This window comes from Podarcis bocagei (assembly GCF_964188305.1).
Source record: "Podarcis bocagei genome assembly, chromosome: 10".
NCBI classification, from domain to species: domain Eukaryota; kingdom Metazoa; phylum Chordata; class Lepidosauria; order Squamata; family Lacertidae; genus Podarcis; species Podarcis bocagei.
This window is the reverse complement of record NC_138135.1, coordinates 2,420,278-2,441,959: the sequence shown is the minus strand read 5'-3', so window position 1 is coordinate 2,441,959 and position 21,682 is coordinate 2,420,278. Positions and strand designations below refer to the sequence as shown.

The window sequence follows — 21,682 nt, the reverse complement described above, 5'->3', positions numbered from 1 at the left end:
GGATGGCCCCCTGCCTGTGATGCTTAGCTGAGATTACTACTATGCTGGGGGTTCAACTAGATGACTCAGGAGGGCCCTCCCTACTTTACAGTTCGAAGCCCCCGCACTGCCCCCTCCACACCACCCAGATGGGACTCTCTTGTCCAACCCCACAAGGCCATTCCTCTGTCTGGACAGGGAGGCGGAGATAAGGTTTGCCAGCACTGCAGCCCCTAACTTTCAAGCTGGGGCAGAGATGCAGATGCTCCAGGGTCTGGGCTCGCCACAGGCACCCACGGGCGTGGATGTTGAGCCTTTCTTTGGGAGTGGGGGGGTGTTACAGAAAAATCTAGGTGCCAGGCTGCTCAGTCCCCCAGCTCGTCGGGCTGAGCCTGCGGGTCCCTGCGGAATAAAGGGAGGAGTCCAGCCAACCGGAGCAAACAAAGAGAGATTGCAAGGAGCTCCAAAGGGACTTCTCCAAACGGGCTGAATGGGCCGAAAATACAGTTCATTGTCAATGAGATTAAAGTGATGCATGTTGGGACAAAAAAACCCTACGCCCGTTAATATAATGTACAGGCTCATGGGTCTGAACTGGATTTCTCTGTGTGCTCTGGGAAGACCAGGGGAGAGGGGAGCTGGTCACAGCAGGAGGGGGAGTCTCCCTGGATGCTTCAGCAGCCGGCCTCCTCTGGGTCTCCTGGCCCCCTCCTCTCCCCTCTCTGAGCCTAAACTGCTCTCTGCCCCAGCCTCTTCCTGCTCACCAAACCCTGTTTCCTCCTCAGCTTGCAACACCTCCCCTCCCGTTCTGCTCCCTTTCCTCCCTCTCTCTGCTCACTGCCATCCCCCCACAAGTCCCCAGGATCTAAGCCTTCTTCCCTTGTAGGTCCCCCAACTGGTGCCTCCCCCCCCCCCGCACCCAGCTGTTCCATGACAGCAAAAACAGAAACAACAGTAAAATCAGTATGATAGCAGTATGAGCTGTGGGCCTCTGGTAGGAAAACTCCCTAGCAGCATGACTGAATAAAAACTTCTGGGACTATGGAAAAATACTACGGTACCTTCCCCAAACCCCAGAATAAGCAGGAACTCTGGGGTTGCCCCATGGGGTTCAAGAGTGAAGATGGGCCCATCAGGACACTTCCCTGGTCCCTGCAGCCCCTCCGTTCCCCTCTTGCAATTAGGCTTGGGGGGAAATCACCCATTAACTTACAGTATTATCAGTCTTCTTCAGAATGCTGAGGAGGCAGGGATGAAGTTTGGGTGAAGAATCAGTGCTTGGAGATCATGCGGTGGGGGGATGACAGAGTTTGGTGCAAAAACCATCTTGCATGCTTGAGTAGAGCAACTCCAGGGCATGAGCCAAGTAGCAGCAGGGTAGGGGCCACGTGCAGAGCAAGTCCCACACTGAGGTCAGAAACACACACAGAGGCAACAGGACTTCTTCAGTAATAGTTTACTGAGCTTTCAAAGCATACAGTTCTCACTGGGTCCCCAGTGAGGCACAAAACATGGCTCCTGAGGGCAAATCCAGTTTCAGCAATAGAAAAATACAGCACACAGGATATCCAAGTCAGGCACACAAACCAGCAGAAGGGAGCAAGGGAGGAAAGAGGCTGGAAGGACACAGGGCAATGGATGTGCGACTTTCGCTTCCTGTCGTCTGGGAGGGAAGTCAGGAACTCGGCATCTGCAGGGGCTTCCCGAAGAAAAGCTTTCTGCCAGCTGCTTCCAGGCAAATGAGCATCCCAGAAATCCAGATTCACCAACTCCCCCTCACTATCAAAAGGTACCTTACATCTAAAATTATACTCACTAGAGTGAGACGTTACCTTCATTATTTCATTACTATACAGATTTACATATAAACAGCAGAACCACAAATACATGACATGCTTTTAAAATGGATTTTCTGCTGAGTTCATTGCTGTGAACAAAAGAGTGGACTCTGAAAGGAACATGTCCCACACTCCATACATCTAAATGGGTTCTCCCCTCTGAGTCCTTAGATGTTCCTTAAACACTCCATTATAACTAAAGCACTTTCTGCAATATTTCCCTTTAAACAGCTTCTCCTCTTTGAGGGTTGATGGGTTTGTAGGGTGTCAGCTGTTAAAGTTCTTCCTGTCCATGAGTCTGTGGATGTAGGACTTCCACTAGGACTGAACCTCTGTCTACTTGACATTTATAGGGTTTCTCTCATGTGGGAGTTTGTTGATGTAAATCAAGGGTTCCACTCAGACTGAAGCTCCTTCCAAACTCCATACATTTAAATGGTTTTTTCCCTGTGTGTCTGCTGAGGTTTTCTAAGATTTCCCCTTTGACTGAAGCTTTTTCCGCACTTCATGCATTTAAATGGTTTCTCCCCTGTGTGAGTCCGATGATGTCTTCTAAGGCTTGCATTGAAACTGAAGCTCTTTGTATTGATGGAAGAGATTCATAAAGACCAAGCGGGCTTTCTCCCGGGAACACACTTGTCTTATAATTTGAGGAACTTAATTGATAATTTGAAAAAAACTAGAAGTGAATATAAACACTAAAGCAGTTCTGATATTTGTGGGTGCGGAGAAAGCTTTTGACAATATGTCTTGGAGTTTCATGAAGAAGAACCTACAGGGGATGAAAATGGTATAGGTGCAATATACTCTGAACAAAAGGCTAAATTAATTGTAAATAATGTGGTGACGGAAGAATTTAAGATAGAAAAAGGGACACGACAGGGGTGCCCAATCTCCCCACTGCTTTTCATATCGGTCCTGGAGGTTCTGCTGAATATGATTAGAAGGGACCGGTTGGTTAAAGGTATACAGGTCAGAGCCAAACAGTACAAACTGAGAGCATTTGCAGATGACTTAGTATTGACGTTCCAGGAGCCAGAATCTAGTACTAAAAGGGTTTTAGAATTAATTCAAGAATTTGGTCAAGTGGCAGGATTTAAACTGAACAAGCTAAAAACTAAGGTTTTAGAGAAAAATTTAACACCAATTGAAAGAGAGAGGTTTCAGAATGAGACAGGCCTGACTGTGGTTAAGAAAGTGAAATACTTGGGGATTAATATGACAGCCAAAAATGGGAACTTATTTAAAGATAATTATGAAACATGTTGGACAGAAGTGAAAAAAGATTTAGAAATTTGGTCAAATTTGAAGCTTTCACTGTTGCGTCGTATTGCTGTGATAAAAATGAATGTATTGCCTAGAATGTTGTTTTTGTTTCAGACATAGAATCATAGAATCATAGAATCATAGAATCATAGAGTTGGAAGAGACCACAAGGGCCATCGAGTCCAACCCCCTGCCAAGCAGGAAACACCATCAGAGCACTCCTGACATATGGTTGTCAAGCCTCTGCTTAAAGACCTCCAAAGAAGGAGACTCCACCACACTCCTGGGCAGCAAATTCCACTGTCGAACAGCTCTTACTGTCAGGAAGTTCTTCCTAATGTTTAGGTGGAATCTTCTTTCTTGTAGTTTGGCTCCATTGCTCCGTGTCCGCTTCTCTGGAGCAGCAGAAAACAACCTTTCTCCCTCCTCTATGTGACATCCTTTTATATATTTGAACATGGCTATCATATCACCCCTTAACCTCCTCTTCTCCAGGCTAAACATGCCCAGCTCCCTTAGCCGTTCCTCATAAGGCATCGTTTCCAGGCCTTTGACCATTTTGGTTGCCCTCCTCTGGACACGTTCCAGTTTGTCAGTGTCCTTCTTGAATTGTGGTGCCCAGAACTGGACACAGTACTCCAGGTGAGGTCTGACCAGAGCAGAATACAGTGGCACGATTACTTCCCTTGATCTAGATGCTATACTCCTATTGATGCAGCCCAGAATTGCATTGGCTTTTTTAGCTGCCGCGTCACACTGTTGGCTCATGTCAAGTTTGTGGTCAACCAAGACTCCTAGATCCTTTTCACATGTACTGCTCCCAAGCCAGGTGTCACCCATCTTGTATTTGTGCCTCTCATTTTTTTTGCCCAAGTGCAATACTTTACATTTCTCCCTGTTAAAATTCATCTTGTTTGTTTTTGCCCAGTTCTCTAATCTGTCAAGGTCGTTTTGAAGTGTGATCCTGTCCTCTGGGGTGTTAGCCACCCCTCCCAGTTTGGTGTCATCTGCAAATTTGATCAGGATGCCCTTGAGTCCATCATCCAAGTCGTTGATAAAGATGTTGAATAAGACCGGGCCCAAGATAGAACCCTGTGGCACCCCACTAGTCACTCTTCTCCAGGATGAAGAGGAACCATTGATGAGCACCCTTTGGGTTCGGTCAGTCAGCCAGTTACAAATCCACTGAGTGGTAGCATAGTCAAGACCGCATTTTACCAGCTTCTTTACAAGAATATCATGGGGCACCTTGTCAAATGCCTTGCTGAAATCAAGGTAGGCTACATCCACTGCGTTCCCTTCATCTACCAGGCTTGTAATTCTGTCAAAAAACGAGATCAGGTTAGTCTGACATGACTTATTTTTCAGAAATCCATGCTGACTATTGGTGATCACAGCATTCCTTTCTAGGTGCTCACAGACTGTTTGCTTAATGATCTGCTCCAGAATCTTCCCTGCTATTGATGTCAGACTGACTGGGCGGTAATTATTTGGGTCCTCTCTTTTCCCCTTTTTGAAAATAGGGACAACATTTGCCCTCCTCCAGTCTGCCGGGACTTCGCCTGTTCTCCAGGAATTCTCAAAGATGACTGCCAGTGGTTCTGAGATCACATCTGCCAGTTCTTTTAATACTCTTGGATGCAGTTCATCTGGCCCTGGAGACTTGAATACATCTAAACTAGCCAAATATTCTTGTACTATCTCCTTAGTTATTCTGGGCTGTGTTTCCTTTGCTGAATCATTTGCTCCAAATTCTTCAGGTCGGGCATTGTTTTCTTTATCGGAGAAGACTGAGGCAAAGAAGGCATTGAGTAGTTCAGCCCTTTCTGTGTCCCCTGTTTGCATTTCACCATCTTCTCCTCTGAGTGACCCCATTGTTTCTTTGTTCTTCCTTTTGCTACGAACATACCCATAAAAGCCTTTTTTGTTGCTTTTAACCTCTCTAGCAAGCCTGAGTTCATTCAGTGCTTTAGCTTTTCTGACTTTGTGTCTACACGTGCTGGCTATTTGTTTGAATTCCTCTTTGGTGGTTTCCCCCCTTTTCCATTTTTTGTACACATCCTTTTTTAATCTTAATTCAGTTAAAAGTTCTTTAGATAGCCACCCTGGCTTCTTTAGGCACCTTCCATGTTTCCGTCTCATTGGTATTGCCTGACGTTGTGCTTTTAGTATCTCCCTCTTAACAAGCTCCCAACCATCATGAACTCCCTTTCCTTTTAGTATTGTTGTCCATGGGATCCCACCCAGCACTTCCCTAAGTTTTATGAAGTCGGCTTTCTTAAAGTCAAGAAATTGAGTCCTAGTATGCTTGGCTGCTCCTTTCCGCTGTATAGTAAACTTCAGAAGAGCATGATCACTCGCGCCTAATGATCCTTCCACTTCTACCCCACTAACCAGGTCATCAACATTGGTTAGGACCAGATCTAAAATGGCTGTTCCTCTTGTTGCTTCTCCCACTTTCTGGACAATGAAGTTGTCTGCAAGGCCAGTGAGGAATCTGTTTGACCTTATGCTCTTGGCTGAGTTTGACGTCCAACAAATATCCGGGTAATTGAAGTCCCCCATTACTACTATCTCCCTTCCTTTTGCATGCTTGGCCATCTGTTCCAGGAAGGCATCATCTATGTCCTCCGTTTGGCTTGGGGATCTATAGTAAACTCCCACAATGAGGTCTCTGTTATTCTTCTCTCCCTTAATTTTGACCCAAATGCTCTCACTTTGACTTTGAGGATCTAAATCTTGGATCTCTTCACAGGTATACACATCCCTGACATATAACGCCACTCCTCCTCCTTTCTTGTCTGGTCTGTTTCTCTGAAATAGATTGTATCCCCCCATTATTACATTCCAATCGTGGGACTTATCCCACCAGGTTTCAGTGATGCCTATTATGTCATATTTAGTTTGCTGTACCAAGAGCTCAAGCTCATCTTGTTTATTTCCCATGCTTTGCGCATTAGTGTACAGACATTGAAGTCCATTAATCATTCCCCCGTGTCTCTTATTTAAGGATTTTTTCCTCCCACCACTAGGGGGAGGATGGTCTATGACATTTGGATGATCATCTTCATTAATTGATAGACTCCTACCTTCAGGAGCACTGTCTCCCTCCCCCACATTAGTCAGTTTAAAGCCCTCCTGATGAGGTTTCTGAGATTTTTGGCAAAAACATTTCTCCCAACCGTTGTGAGGTGCAGCCCATCACTTGCCAGAAGTCCATCTTCAAGAAACTGCAGTCCGTGATCTAAGAATCCAAACCGTTCCTGTTTACACCATTTGCGAAGCCAGCTGTTCACTTCCACTATTTTCCCCTCTCTCCCTGGGCCACGTCGTTCAACTGGGAGGACAGACGAGATGACAATTTGTGCATTTAGTTGCTTCAATTTCCTGCCGAGAGCCTCGTAGTCTCTTTTGATCTTCTGGAGGCTATTGCTTGCAGTGTCATTGGTTCCCACATGAACCAAGAGGAAGGGGTATTTGTCAGTGGGTTTTATGATTCCTTGCAGTCGTTCAGTTACATCTTGGATCTTAGCCCCGGGGAGACAGCACACTTCCCGAGACATCTTGTCAGTCCCACAGATCACTGCTTCTGTTCCCCTCAGTAGGGAATCCCCTATCACCACTACACGCCTCCTCTTGGGTTTGGTCGGGGTTCTTCCGTGAGCTGTCCATTCCAAGGTCGCCTGCACATTCCCTGAGGACTGACTTTGCTGCTCGTCTTCATATACCTGATCGACTGTAATGAGGGAGAGATCCTCAAATGGAGTCTGCTCTTCGTCTTCCATGCTAGGGGAGAGGACCTCAAAGCGATTGTGTATTTCTAAGCAATCAGAGTGAACCCTGGGCCTCCTACTTCTTTGAGTCACGTTTCTCCATATATCTGGCTCCTGTGTTGGTGAACTAGACTCCTTCTCAGGGGAGTCCCCTGTCTCCTCCTTGGTGGAGACGGTGTGCTCTGATGCTTCCAAGAAGAGCTCCAGCTCTCTAATTCTTTGGAGCGTAGCTACACGTTCCTCCAGTTGCTGGACTTTGTCTTTTAAGAGGGAAATCAACATGCAATTGCTGCAGGTAAAGCTGCCTGCAACCTTTGGCAAGATGGCAAACATTGCGCAGGAATCGCAGGCGACTGCAGCTGTTCCCTCCCCTTCCATCTTGAGATCGTGTCGTTGGGGTTGGCTACAGAGGTCCTCCATCATAAAAAGCTTGAAGACAGGACAAATAACTTCCCCCACACAAAAAAACACCTAGATCTCCCCCAACAAACGTTAGAGACTAGCTCCCCTAAATCTAAAAGATGGATTTAACTGCGCGCGCCGCTAGGCGCGCGCCGCTGCCCTGCAAACTCTGATAAGCTCCTCCCACAGCTAATCCCCTTCCTCAACAGAAACCCTGCCCCCTCTGACCTTTACACAGGGAAAACAGCTAATCAGCCACAAAGAAACACACAGACACAAGAAAACCCTTTTTGCTCCTTCTTCAACTGATGCCCTGCAAACTCTGATAAGCTCCTCCCACAGCTAATCCCCTTCCTCAACAGAAACCCTGCCCCCTCTGACCTTTACACAGGGAAAACAGCTAATCAGCCACAAAGAAACACACAGACACAAGAAAACCCTTTTTGCTCCTTCTTCAACTGATGCCCTGCAAACTCTGATAAGCTCCTCCCACAGCTAATCCCCTTCCTCAACAGAAACCCTGCCCCCTCTGACCTTTACACAGGGAAAACAGCTAATCAGCCACAAAGAAACACACAGACACAAGAAAACCCTTTTTGCTCCTTCTTCAACTGATGCCCTGCAAACTCTCAAACATTGCAAATTGTGGACAAGATGGACTGTTTCAAGAAGTGGCAGAGAGATATCTCTAGATTTGTCTGGCAGGGCAAGAAGCCCAGAATAAAATTTAAGATATTAACTGATGCAAAGGAAAGAGGTGGATTTGCCCTGCCAGACTTTAAACTTTACTATGAATCAGCAGCTTTTTGCTAGTTGAAAGAATGGCTACTTCTTGAAAATACTGTCATTTTGGATCTAGAAGGCTTTAACAACGTATTTGGATGGCATGCATATTTATGGTATGATAAGGTCAAAGCACATAAAGCATTCAAAAATCATATTGTCAGGAAAGCATTGTTTAATATTTGGATAAGATACAAGGATTTATTGGAAAATAAAACCCCAAGGTGGTTGTCACCGATGGAAGCGAAAGCTCTGAAAAGGCAATGGACAATGGTTCTGGGATCGAAACCGGGGAAGGGAGGGTGGCGTTTGGAAATCCAAAGGCTGTTTGATTTTTTTTAATTTTGTGTTGTTATTAGTATAAAAATGGGGAATCCGTGGAAGGGAAACTGGGTTGACCTTAGAAAAAAAAATTTTAAGTATAAATGATTGATGTATATAAGTTAAAAGAACTTGTTGGATAAATATTTGGACATGGAATACAAGAAGGGGAGGTGAGGAGAAGTTCTGGAAGAAAGTTATTGAAAATTTGGATTATAAAGGGGGAAATTTTCTTTTTTTTCTTTTTTCTTTTTATCTTTTGTACTACTTGAAACTTTAATAAATATTATTTAAGGGGAAAAAAGAACATTGGCTTCCAGGTGGAAAAATCAAAATTAGAAACAGAACTGTTAGAACCCAAAACTAAGATTTTGTCAAAGATGTATAACTTGCTGTTGAAATGGAATACTCAGGATGAAATGGTGAAATCTGCTATGATTAAATGGGCACAAGATGTTGGACATAATATTATGTTTGCTGACTGGGAACAGTTATGGACCACAGGTATGACGTTTACGGCATGTAATGCCCTAAGAGAGAATATTATGAAAATGATATACAGGTGGTACATGACCCCAGTCAAGCTTGCAAAAATTTATCATTTGCCCGATAATAAATGCTGGAAATGTAAAGAAACTGAAGGTACATTCTTTCACCTTTGGTGGACGTGCCCAAGGATTTATTTATTTTTTAAAGATATTTATTGAAATTTTAAATAATAAAACTAACTTTATAATCAACCAGAAAAAAAGAAAACATTATCACATTCAAACAGAAACAGAAAAATACAGCAAAAAAACATACAAAAAGTAAATAAAAGAAAAACAGAAAAACAGAAACATGAAAATCCAATTTTTTACTTATTATTTTTATAACCTTCTTTCCTGACTTCCTCACACATCCCTTTTCTTTAACACACTCATATTCAGCAGTACCTTACCTTCTTTCAAATCTTATTCTATATTTATACTTTCCAACCTATTATGTCTCCAATTTTTCCTTTCCTTGTACGTCCATTTTTACCTGTTCTTTATAACTTAATCCCTTTGTGCCATTTAGTTTAAATTTGACATAATATTATTCAATTCTTTTTCACCCTTATTCTTTTAAAACATTTTTTACGTATTCCTTTCAATCATGTCACTAATGCCATATTATCTTTATAGCCTGAACATCATTTTAACATTCAAACACTTTGCAATGTTTTTGCAGGTAGTCTTTGAACTTCTTCCAATCCTCTTCTACTAACTCTTCTCCCAGGTCTCGGATTCTGCCAGTCATTTCTGCCAATTCCATGTAGTCTATCACTTGCATCTGCCATTCTTCCAGAGTGGGTAAATCTTGTGTCTTCCAGTACTTTGCGATGAGTATTCTTGCTGCTGTTGTTGCATACATAAAAAAAGTTCTGTCCTTCTTTGGCACCAATTGGCCGACAATGCCCAAAAGGAAGGCCTCTGGTTTCTTAAGAAAGGTATATTTAAATACCTTTTTCAGTTCATTGTAGATCATTTCCCAGAAAGCCTTGACCTTTGGGCAAGTCCACCAAAGGTGAAAGAATGTTCCCTCATTTTCTCTACATTTCCAACATTTATTATCAGGCAAATGATATACTTTTGCAAGCTTGACTGGTGTCATGTACCACCTATATATCATTTTCATAATATTTTCTTTTAAGGCATTACATGTCGTAAATTTCACACCGGTGGTCCATAACTGTTCCCAGTCAGCAACATAATGTTATAACCAATGTCTTGCGCCCACTTAATCATAGCTGATTTGACCATTTCATCCTGAGTGTTCCATTTTAACAGCAAGTTATACATTCTTGAAAGTACCTTAGTTTTAGGTTCTAACAATTCTGTTTCTAATTTCGATTTTTCCACCTGGAAGCCTATTTTTTAATCCATATTAAAAACCTCTCTAATTTGATAATAATGTAGCCAATCTTGCACTTTATCTTTTAATTTCTCAAAACTCTGCAATCTCAATGTGTCTCCATTTTGTTCTAATATCTCCAAATATTTCGGCCACTTGGCCTCCATATTGAGTCTTTTCAGAGCCTTAGCTTCCATGGGTGATAGCCACCTTGGGGTCTTGTTTTCTAATAAATCTTTATATCTTATCCAGACATTAAACACTGCTTTCCTGACAATATGGTTCTTGAATGCTCTATGAATTTTAACCTTGTCGTACCACAGATATGCATGCCACCCAAACGCATTGTTAAACCCTTCCAAATCCAAAATGTCAGTGTTCTCCAGAAGTAGCCAGTCTTTCAACCAGCAGAATGCTGCTGATTCATAATACAACTTCATGTCAACTTCTCGGTAGTGGCGCCCGTCCTGTGGAACGCCCTCCCATCAGATGTCAAAGCGATAAACAACTACCTGACATTCAGGAGACATCTGAAGGCAGCCCTGTTCAGGGAAGTTTTTAATATGTGACATTTTAGTGTATTTTTTATCTTTGTTGGAAGCCGCCCAGAGTGGCTGGGGAAACCCAGCCAGATGGGGGGGGAACAAATAATCTATTATTATTATTATTATTATTATTATTATTATTATTATTATTATTATTATTATGTCTGGCAGGGCAAACCCCCCTCTTTCTTTAGCATCAGTCAATATTTTAAATTTTATTCTGGGCTTTTTGCCCTGCCAGACAAACTTAGAAATGTCTCTCTGCCACCCCTTGAAACAGTCCATCCTGTCCACAATCTGCAAAGTTTGAAACAAAAACAGCATTTTTGGCAGTACATTCATCTTTATGGCAGCAATTCGACCCAACAAGGAAAGCTTCAATTTTGACCAAATTTCTAAATCTTTTTTAACCTCTGACCAACATTTTTCATAATTATCTTTAAATAAATTCAAATTTTTGGCCGGCATATTAATCCCTAGATATTTCACTTTCTTCACCACATTTAAATCTGTCTCCTTCTGAAACCTTTCTTTTTCCATTGTTGTCAAATTTTTCTCCAAAACCTTAGTTTTTTGCTTGTTTAATTTAAATCCTGCCACCTGACCAAATTCTTGAATCAGTTCTAAAACTCTTTTCGTACTAGATTCTGGCTCCTGTAATGTCAAAACCAGGTCATCTGCAAAGGCCCTGAGTTTATATTGTTTAGCTCCGACCTGGATTCCTTTAATCAACCGGTCCCTCCTAATCATGTTCAAGAGCACCTCCAGGGCCGAAATAAATAGCAATGGAGAGATAGGGCAACCCTGTCGTGTTCCTTTTTCAATTTTAAACTCTTCTGACACCACGTTATTAACTATCAATTTTGCTTTTTGTCCTGAATAGATTGCGTCTATACCATTTTCAAACCCCCGTCCCACTCCCATTCCCTTAAGATTTTTCTTCATAAAATTCCAAGAGATATTGTCAAAGGCCTTCTCCGCATCAATAAAAATCAAAACTGCTCTTGTGTTAGTGTTCGTTTGCAATAACTCCGAAATATCAATAATGTTCCTTGTATTGTCAGACAAATGTCTGCCTGGGAGGAAGCCTGCCTGGTCTTTATGGATCACTTCATTTAACACTCTTTTTAATCTGTTAGCTAAAATATCTGCAAAAATTTTATAATCCACATTTAAAAGGGAAATGGGACGGTAGTTCTTGAGTTGTGTCTTTTCAGCTTCAGATTTTGGTATAAGTGTGATGAAAGCTTCTTTCCATGACTCCGGTGCCTTCTTCCCCTCCATAATCTCGTTGCACACCTCCTTTAATGGTTGAATTAAATAGTCTTTCAAAGTCTTATAATACTTGGAGGTTAACCCATCCGGCCCTGGAGACTTGCCCAGTTGCATGTTCCGAATGGCACCTTCAATCTCCTGTTCCGTTATCTTATGGTTCAATATTGTCTTGTTTTCTTGAGATAGTTTTGGTAATCCATTAGTTCTTAAAAATTGGTCTATATCCGTCTCTTTCTGCGGCCCCTGGGTATAAAGTTGTTTGAAGTATCTCTGGAAGCATTTTCTAATCTCCACAGGATTTGGATATTTCTCCCCTCAATCTCAAGATTGGTAACCGTGTTCAACTTCTGTCTTTTTTTCAACTGCCATGCTAGCAGTTTTCCACATTTATTAGCCAATTCAAAGGTCTTTTGTCTCATTTGTTTGATTTTCCATTCGACTTCCTGATTTATCAATTTCATATATTGTACTTGATATAATTTAATTTCTCTCAGAATCTCCTGTGACTTTGGTTTCAATCTTAATTTTTTCTCTCCTTCTTTTATTTTCTCCAAAATTCTGTCCCTTTTCTCATTTTGGGTTCTCTTTTTTATTGCATTCTGTTGTATCACAAACCCCCTCACCACCGCTTTACTTGCATCCCAGATTATTCTTTTTTCCACTGTGGTTTTCAAGTTTACTTCAAAGTAGTCCCGCAGGTTCTTTGGGGCCTTCTTGACAATCTCTTGGTCTCTTAATAAGGTGTCATTCATCTTCCATCTGAAGGAGCCAGTTAAATTTAATCTCATTTCCATCTTTACTGCATTATGGTCGGAGCAGGTTTTTGGGCAGATTTCCACCTTTCTAGTCTTGGGAGCCAATCCTCTAGTTATCCATATTTGGTCAGTTCTTGTCCGTGTCATTTTGGCTTCAGAGAAGAATGTCCCTTCTCTTCCTAAGGGGTTTTTTGTTCTCCAAATGTCAATCAGATCCATGTTGTCAGTTAGTTCAAAAAAAGTTTTTGGTAGCCTGCCCTCTTTTGTTATGCTTTGACTTTGCGCTTTATCCATATTCGTAGATACCACCCCATTCATGTCACCCATCATAATGATGTTATTATAGTCCACATAATCCAGCATTGTCTCATGCAACTTCTTGTAAAATTCCGACTTCCCCTCATTTGGTGCATAAATTCCCAAAATCAAAATTTTTTCTCCTTGTATTTGAATTTCAATTGCCAAAATTCTTCCTTGCTCATCTTTAAAAAGAAATTTTGGTGATAGGCTTTCTTTTGCATAGATAGCAACTCCTCTCTTTTTCACTCTATCAGATGAAATAAATTCTTGACCCAGTCTCTTATTGATTAAAACTTTCCTATGGAGCCTAATCACATGTGTTTCCTGTAGGCAAATTAAGTCTAATTGTTCCTTTTTTAATAAATGAAAAATCTTCTTCCTTTTCTCAGGGGAATTAAAACCATGAATGTTCCAACTTAGTAGTTGCAGAGACATGTTGAGATAGTTCTATTCTCCCTTTGGTGGTGGTATCACTTTCTCAGGCTCATCAGAACCCAAAGGTGTAGGTATAAAACTTAGTGGTCCAGATCCTGAGGCTCTTGATTCTCCTTCAGTCCCTTTCTGAAGGTCTTCTCCGTAGTCGAAACAAAAAAAAAAATCCTTCCAGTAGCACCTTAAAGACCAACTAGGTTAGTTCTTGGTATGAGCTTTCGTGTGCATGCACACTTCTTCAGATACACTGAAACAGAAGTTGCCAGATCCTTCTATATAGTGAGAAGGTGGGGAGGGTATTACTCAGAAGAGTGGTGGGAATGGGTGATTGGCAGATAGCTGTGATGAGCCTGTTGACGACTCTAAACAACTGCAATAGGTCTTACAGGAAAAAGCAAGGGGTGAGAAGGTGAAAAATGGCTTTGTCATGTATAGTGAGATAAGAATCCAATGTCTTTGTTCAGACCAGGTCTCTCCATGGTTTTAAGTTTGGTAATGAGTTGCAATTCAGCAGCTTCTCTTTCCAGTCTATTTCTGAAATTCCTTTGTAGTAAAACAGCTACTTTGAGATCTTGTATAGAATGTCCTGGGAGATTGAAGTGTTCTCCTACTGGTGTCTCTGTCTTGTGATTCTTGATGTCAGATTTATGTCCGTTTATTCTTTGGCGTAAGGTTTGGCCTGTTTGTCCAATATAGAGAGCTGAAGGACACTGTTGGCATTTGATGGCATATACAATGTTAGACGATGAGCAATTAAATAGTCCTGAGATGGTATGTGTGATGTTGTTGGGGCCAGTAATGGTGTTGTCCGGGTGTATGTGGCAGCAAAGTTGGCATCTGGGTTTATTGCAGGCTCTGGTGCCAGTGTCCGTGTTAAGTCTGGTTGTAGTATTATTGTGGGTTAGGAGTTGTTTGAGATTGGGTGGCTGTCTGTAGGCAATGAAAGGTCTTCCTCCCAGAGCTTGAGAAAGAGAACTGTCATTGTCCAGGAGAGGTTGTAGATCTCTGATGATGCGTTGTACTGTTTTAACTTGGGAGCTGTATGTGATGACTAGAGGTGTTCTGTTATTTTCTTTTTTGGGTCTGTCTTGCAGCAAGTTCTCTCTGGGTATCAGTCTGGCTCTGTTGATCTGTTGTCTAACTTCATCTGCTGGGTATTTTAGTTCTAAAAAGGTTTGCTGTAGATCTCTTAGGTGAGAGTCTCTGCCTGTAGAATTGGAACAGATATGGCTGTAACGTAGTGCCTGGCTATATACAATGGACTGTTTGGTATGTTTGGGATGGTAGCTAGAGGCATGTAGATATGTTTGTCGGTCAGTTGGTTTACGGTATAAGGTGGTGTCTATGCGCCCATCCTGTATTTTTATAGTAGTGTCAAAAAAATGTATTTCTTGCATAGATTGATTCATTGTTAGGTTGATTGTGGGGTGAAATCATTGAATTTCTGGTGGAAGGTGTCCAGGGTCTGTTGACCATGTGTCCAGATGATAAAAATATCATCAATGTATCACAGGTACAAGAGAGGTTTGAGTGGGTAGGAGTTTAGGAAACATTGTTCTAAATCTGCCATGAAGATGTTGGAATACTGTGGGGCCATGCGGGTGCCCATTGCTGTGCCGCTGATCTGAAGGAACAGGTCATCACTGAATTTGAAGTTGTTGTGGGTAAGGACAAATTGGCAGAGTTTGGTGGCAAAGTCCGCTGTGGTTTTATCTGAAATGGTGTTCTGAAATGGTGGGAACACACTACAGCACTGTGGTCCTCTGGTGGGAAAACTCCTGAGAAGCATGATTGAATCAAAAATTCTGGGACTATGGAAAAATACTATCTTCCTCAAACCCCAGAATGAGCAGGAGCTCTGGGGTTGCCCCATGGGTTTCATGAGCGAAGATGGGGCCCCCAGGAGACTTCTCTGATACCTGCAGCCCCTCCTTCCCCCTCTTGAAATTAGGCTGGGGGGGAAATCCCCCATTCAATTTCAGTATTTCAAGTTTTCTTCAGAACGCGCAGGGCAGGAGGCAGCGAAAAAGTTCTGGTGAAGAAGCAGTGCTGGGAGATCATGCGGTGGGGGGGTGACAGAGTATGGTGCAAAAACCAAAGGTACTTTCATCTAAAATTATACTCACCATTGTGAGATGTTGCCTGATTTCATTATTATAGTTTTACATATAAACACCAGTTACAGATAGGTAGCCGTGTTGGTCTGCCATAGTCAAAACAAAAAAAAAAATCCTTCCAGTAGCACCTTAAAGACCAACTAGGTTAGTTCTTGGTATGAGCTTTCGTGTGCATGCACACTTCTTCAGATACACATGCACACGAAAGCTCATACCAAGAACTAACCTAGTTGGTCTTTAAGGTGCTACTGGAAGGAATTTTTTATATATAAACACCAGAACTTCACATATACCTCATGCTTGTAGGAATGATTTCCTGCTGAGTTCATTGCTCAGAGTGGACTCTGAGAGGAAGACGTCCCACACTCCATACATCTAAATGGGTTCTCCCATGTGAGAGTCCCTAGATGTTCCTTAAATAAAGGTAAAGGTAAAGGGACCCCTGACCATTAGGTCCAGTCAAAGACGACTCTGGGGTTGCGGTGCTCATCTCACTTTATTGGCCGAGGGAGCCGGGCTACAGCTTCTGGGTCATGTGGCCAGCAGGACTAAGCCGCTTCTGGCGAACCAGAGCAGCGCATAGAAGCGCCGTTTACCTTCCCATCAGAGCGGTACCTATTTATCTACTTGCAATTTGACATGATTTCAAACTGCTAGGTCGGCAGGAACAGTGACCGAGCAACGGGAGCTCACCACGTTGTGGGGATTCGAACCACCGACCTTCTGATCGGCAAGTCCTAGGCTCTGTGGTTAAACCCACAGTGCCACCCGTGTCCCTGTTCCTTAAATACTCCATTATAAAGAAAGCACTTTTTGCAGTCTTTTCATTTAAACTGCTTCTCTTCTGAGTTTGTTGATGGTCTGAAGGGTTTCAACTCTTAAAGTTCTTCCTTCCCATCAGAGCGGTACCTATTTATCTACTTGCAATTTGACATGATTTCAAACTGCTAGGTCGGCAGGAACAGTGACCAAGCAAAGGGAGCTCACCACGTTTGTCGGCCTATAGGACACATTTTTCCCCTCCAAAAATGAAGGGGAAATGTGTGTGCGTCCTATGGGGTGAATGCAGGCTTTCGCTGAAGCCTGGAGAGCGAGAGGCATCTGTGTGCACCGACCCCTCTCGCTCTCCAGGCTTCAGGAAGCTATCCGCAAGCCTCGCGCGCCCAGCGGCAGCTCCCACCGGGTTCGCAAGGCTTGCGGGCGGCAGCCTGCAGCCCGAATCATGGGGCACGCTGCAGAGCCCGCCCCGTGCTTCGGGCAGATGTCCACAAGCCTTGCGCACCATGTTCGCAAGGCTTACAGGCAGCAGCCTGTTCTGGGGGCTGGGGTCGGGGGAAGCCACCCAGGAAAAAAATATTTTTTCTTTATTCCCCCCCCCAAAAAAAAACTAGGTGCGTCCTATGGGGTGAAAAATACGGTATCTGGTTTCTCCGCTGTGTGAGTCCGTTGATGTGTTCTAAGGCATCCTCTGTTACTAAAGCTCTTTCCACACGATACATTGAAATGGTTTCTCCCCTGTGTGAGTCCGTTGATGATTTCTAAGGTCTGAACTCTGACTGAAGCTCTTTCCGCACTCTATACATTTATATGGTTTCTCCCCTGTGTGAGTCCGTTGATGGTTCCTAAGCTTTCCATATTCACTAAAGCTCTTTCCGCACTCTATACATTTATATGGTTTCTCCCCTGTGGGAGTCCATTGATGGTTCCTAAGCTTTCCATTTTCACTAAAGCTCTTTCCACACTCGATACATTTAAATGGTTTCTCCCCTGTGTGAGTCTGTTGATGTGTTCTAAGGTTTCCACTCAGACTGAAGCTCTTTCCACACTCCACACATTCATATGGTTTCTCCCCTGTGTGAGTCCGTTGATGTCTTCTAAGATCTCCACTCTGACTGAATTCCCTTCCACACTTCATGCATTTAAATGGTTTCTCCCCTGTGTGAGTCCGTTGATGTGTTCTAAGCCTTCCAATATCACTAAAGCTCTTTCCACACTCGATACATTTATATGGTTTCTCGCCTGTGTGAGTCCATTGATGTGATCTAAGTTGTGCACTCTGACTGAAGCTCTTTCCACACTCCATGCATTCAAATGGTTTCTCCCCTGTGTGAGTCCGTTGATGTGTTCTAAGGCTTCCACTTTTACTAAATCTCTTTCCACACTCCATGCATTCAAATGGTTTCTCCCCTGTGTGAGTCTGTTGATGATTTCTAAGGTTTCCACTCTGACTGAAGCTCTTTCCACACTCAATACATTTAAATGGTTTCTCCCCTGTGTGAGTCCGTTGATGTGTTCTAAGGTCTCCACTCTGACTGAAGCTCTTTCCACACTCCATACATTGAAATGGTTTCTCCCCTGTGTGAGTCCATTCATGTTTCCTAAGGCTTCCATTTTCACTAAAGCTCTTTCCACACTCGATACATTTAAATGGTTTCTCCCCTGTGTGAGTCCGTTGATGTCTTCTAAGCTTTCCATTTTCACTAAAGCTCTTTCCACACTCGATACATTTAAATGGTTTCTCCCCTGTGTGAGTCCGTTGATGGTTCCTAAGCTTTCCATTTTCAAAAAAGCTCTTTCCACACTCGATACATTTAAATGGTTTCTCCCCTGTGTGAGTCCGTTGATGTTTTCTAAGACTTCCGCTATCACTAAAACTCTTTCCACACTCCAGACATTTATATGGTTTCTCCCCTGTGTGAGTCTGTTGATGTTTTCTAAGGTTTCCACTCCGACTGAAGCTCTTTCCACACGCGATACATTTAAATGGTTTCTCCCCTGTGTGAGTCTGTTGATGTGTTCTAAGGCTTCCACTCTGACTGAATTCCTTTCCACACTCCATGCATTTATATGGTTTCTCCCCTGTGTGAGTCCGTTGATGTCTTCTAAGATCTCCACTCAGACTGAATTCCTTTCCACACTCCATGCATTTAAATGGTTTCTCGCCTGTGTGAGTCCGTTGATGTCTTCTAAGATCTCCACTCTGACTGAATTCCTTTCCACACTCCATGCATTTAAATGGTTTCTCGCCTGTGTGAGTCCATTGATGTGATCTAAGGCTTCCACGATCACTAAAACTCTTTCCACACTCCAGACATTTATATGGTTTCTCCCCTGTGTGAGTCCGTTGATGGTTCCTAAGGCTTCCATTTTCACTAAAGCTCTTTCCACACTCCATGCATTCAAATGGTTTCTCCCCTGTGTGAGTCTGTTGATGATTTCTAAGGTTTCCACTCCGACTGAAGCTCTTTCCACACTCGATACATTTAAATGGTTTCTCCCCTGTGTGAGTCCGTTGATGTTTTCTAAGGTTTCCAATATCACTAAAGCTCTTTCCACACTCGATACATTTATATGATTTCTCCCCTGTGTGAGTCCATTGATGTGATCTAAGTTGTGCACTCTGACTGAAGGTCTTTCCACACTCCATGCATTTAAACAGTTTCTCCCCTGTGTGGGTCCCTTGATATCTTCTAAGGCTTCCACTATTATTAATGTTCTTTCCACACACCATACATTCATATGGTTTTCCCCCTGTGTGAGTCCCTTTGTGCAATTTAAGGTTTCCACTCTGACTGAAGTTCTTCCCACACTCCCTGCACTTAAAACGTTTTCTCTCTGTGTGAGTCCGCTGGTGTGTTCTAAGTTTTCAGTTGAAAGAGAAGCTCTTTCCGCACTCCATACCTTTAAATGTATTCTTTCCTTTTTGTGTTCGTTGATGTGAACTATGTGTGCTCATTCAGTGATGCATATTCCACATTTCACACATTTTAATGGCTATTCCTAATGAAACGAAAGGTGCCCTGTCCCCCACAATTCTGTCTTCTCCATCACCTTTTTCAGAGTGGGCAGAAAGCAAATCCTGTTTGGGTTTCAAGGAAGAGAACAAAGGGAAAGAGAACACATCAACCGCCATTAGCACCTTCTCTTATTTCAACATCTCTTACATTCTCCCATGTCCTACCTATGTTCCCAATTTTTAGGAAATGAAAATGGTATGATGTCAAATGGTAGTAATGCATCAGGAACCTTTCAAGATCCTCAATCATCTTTAATAACACAGCATGATCTTGGAATACTGTTGTCCTGTGGGACTGCCTTTCAAATCAAGTGGTTGCCCCCGTTTACACCTCTAGATCTTCATGAATCACCTGCACAGTCCCACTGACCTCAGGAGGTCCATATGGATTATTTTGGGAGACCCAGGCCTACATCTCTTCCAGGGACTGTGGTCTGGGTCAGTCAGAGAACTAGTGACAAGGCTTGGTGCTTGGGGTCAGCTGAATGGGTGCTCAGGGAAGCTCCTGTTCTTGGAGATGGACCTCCCTCTACATGCCTCACATTGCATGGAGAGAGCAGGAGAAGCAGAAGGAAAGCAGATGGGAATCCCAGACGGAAACACCCACCCCAAAGGTTCTTTATAATGATGATGTGCTGCCTGATCCTGTGCTTGTCTTCTGACAGAGGACTATCCTAATCTGAAAGGCAGGATATTCAAGGCAAGGAGATAACTGTTCTTCATGGTAGGTAGACATATTGGTCTGACACAGTTGAAGTAAAAAAGTAAAAAAATAGTCCAGTTGCACCTTAGGTTCTAGATATAAGCTTTTGTGTGCATTCACAGTTCTTCATATAGTGGGAGATGGTAGTAGGAGTACCCTTCTGAGAAAAACCCCACCCCACCCTCCCACGATATACAAGGGTCTGGTGACATCTGGGTCAGTGTATCTGAAGAATTGTGCATGCACACCAAAGCTTATACCTAGAACAATCTTAGTTGGTCTCTAAGGTGCTACTGGACTATTTTTAAATGTTTTATTTCAACTGTGTCAGACCAACACGGCTACCTACCTGAATCTAGATCTCATGGGGTGTTGGGGATAAGTAGTTCCTTTGGTGGGGAACATGTCCTGCACCTCCTGGGGTCATTTTTCCACCCTTGGTGCCCACCCTGCACTCAGCTCTCACCTGTGGCTTCCAGAAGCTGTCAGCATGCAACAGCGGTTCAAGCAACGGCTTCTACCAGCCGGCTAAACCAGGTGAGGAAAGCTGATGGGTCTCAAATCGTTGATGGGCTGGGTGGGGAATTCTGCTGCACCTGAAGTCAAGCCCTGGTGGATGGAGTGGAGGAGAACAACCATGAATCCCACAGTCCAGAAGGCAGATTCTGCCCGTGCGGAAGAGGAACGTGAAGGGCAGATGGGGCACGTCGACCTGGAGGCTTGTTATCTAGTCCCAGGGTTACCCTGACATTGAATTATATATGAATTGCAGTATTGAAATGTGCCTGCTCCCACTTCATATTCTGATATTACTCTACTCTGCTTGTCTGTTTCTTACTTGAGTGCTGTTTTGGTTTGCTAAGTCAGGGTTTTACTGTGAGTTACATTTTTGCTATCTTTTTGGATCCTGTCATGCTTATCTGTCTTCAGTAATAAATTTCTCAGCTGATTTTTTTTTCCTGCCTCTGAGTGTTTTCTCCTACTCTGCTATCTATACATCGATCATTATGGAGGAGCAAGATCTGCAACCTAAAGCCCTCATCAGCCTCGGCCCTGTGGACCTGAAGGAGCATCTTTACCCCCATCACTCAGTCCGGACAGGGAGGTCCGCCTCCGAGAGTCTTCTGCTGGTTCCCTTGCAGTTAGAAGTGAAGTTCCAGGGAACCAGGCAGAGGGCTTCCTGCCCCATGGAATGCCCTCCATTCAGAGGGCTAGGAAACAGGCAACTATCTGACATTTAGAAGACAGCTGTATCAGGAGGTTTTTAATTTTTGGATATTTTACTGTCTTGTATATGTACTGTAGGGACGCGGGTAGCGTTGTGGGTTAAACCCCAGAACTTAGGACTTGCTGATCAGAAGGTCGGCGGTTCAAATCCCTGCGACAGGGTGAGCTCCCGTTGCTTGGTCCCTGCTCCTGCCAACCTAGCAGTTCGAAAGCACATCAAAGAGCAAGTAGATAAATAGGTACCGCTCTGGCGGGAAGGTAAACGGCGTTTCCGTGCTCTGCTCTGATTCGCCAG

The 21,682-nt window shown here is 43.3% G+C and overlaps 2 protein-coding genes and 1 long non-coding RNA gene across 3 annotated transcripts in view; 1 reads left to right on the top strand and 2 right to left on the bottom strand.

Annotated features, from left to right (window-relative positions):
- LOC308595584 (uncharacterized protein) overlaps positions 1-21,682 on the bottom strand; it is a 157,789-nt gene that overhangs the window by 8,841 nt on the left and 127,266 nt on the right. The window lies entirely within an intron of this gene.
- Positions 1-21,682, bottom strand: part of LOC308595640 (uncharacterized protein) — a 102,224-nt gene that overhangs the window by 77,971 nt on the left and 2,571 nt on the right. Inside the window, exons 3-4 of the mRNA XM_081210171.1 lie at positions 20,627-20,769; positions 19,343-19,520 (exon numbers count right to left, since the gene is read on the bottom strand). The gene's annotated coding sequence lies outside the window, so the exon portion shown is untranslated. The remainder of the gene's footprint in view (positions 1-19,342; positions 19,521-20,626; positions 20,770-21,682) is intronic.
- Positions 8,495-14,157, top strand: LOC308595925. The gene is made up of 2 exons (XR_014012221.1): positions 8,495-13,802; positions 13,840-14,157. It is a non-coding gene; the product is annotated as an uncharacterized lncRNA (long non-coding RNA).